This window comes from Prunus avium, chromosome 4, assembly GCF_965620075.1.
Source record: "Prunus avium chromosome 4, drPruAviu1.hap1.1, whole genome shotgun sequence".
Taxonomy (NCBI): Eukaryota; Viridiplantae; Streptophyta; class Magnoliopsida; order Rosales; family Rosaceae; genus Prunus; species Prunus avium.
In genome coordinates this window covers 21,322,852-21,323,926 of record NC_142287.1, presented here as the reverse complement: position 1 = coordinate 21,323,926, position 1,075 = coordinate 21,322,852, and positions in this window count along the sequence as shown.

Here is a 1,075-nt window from a genome sequence, read left to right as displayed (position 1 = left end):
CAAGAGACAAAGAAGATTGAGCAGTAGATGCGAAGAAGAAAGCGAGATAGGGATACATAATCAAGAAAAGGTTGTGCAGAGAAGAAAGAAGACACGGTGAAGCTAGAAGACGAAGAAGCGTGTATCCCTTGTTTTTCCTTTCTTTTCTTTTTTTATTTATTTACAAAACAAAGGTTTGTTTGAGTAGGACAAGGAGTATGAGGGAGGGATAAGATTATTGATTATAAGTGTCATTAGATTAATCTAAGGGCCATTATTAAATAGGACCTTACAGAACCCCATTTTTGTGTGATTTGGTGTGCTAATTTGGACACTATTATTATTATCATGAAAATAAATTATTTACTTTGGCAATAAAAAAAATTTACAAATCGGAAATTTTCTCTTTGAGTTTTTTTATTTTTCTTTTCAGTGAGACTAGGGTGTCAAACAGGCCCTGTCGGGCCATTTAGAGTTAGCCCATTTAATAAATGGGCCCGTCTATTTAGGAAAATCATTCATTCCGGCCCAAGCCGATATGGGCCCACACCAAATTTGACTTATGTAATGTATTTTTTTGTAATTTTTTTACCACTTCATTTAAATCTTTTTTTATAATTATATATATACTAATAATATTTATTATTTGTTAAGAAAAAGTGGCTAATAACTTAAATAGAAAATGGCTAGATTATTGTTTAGTTTTTAAAAATTGAAACTTGAAAAAAAAAATCATTATTTTATATATAAAGATACCATTAAATTTTAATATCTATATATATAAAGCAAAAGGCGGAGAATGGTGAAACATTCAAAATACCAGAAAATGCCCTTAGTTAATGCAAACATTAAGAATTGAAATTATTAATTACATGAGGATAATATGGTAAATTCAAACTTTTTCATATTAAAAAAATTAAAATTAAAAGAAAAATCAGATAATGGATCCTATTTTTATGGAACACAACTATCCATTATTTTTTTAAATTCTAAAATAAATTAAATTTTTTTTTGAAAAAGGCCTCTCGCAGGCGCGGAAGCGCATGCAGAGAGGCTAGTATATAATTAAAGCAAAAGAAATAAACTTGAATTTAAG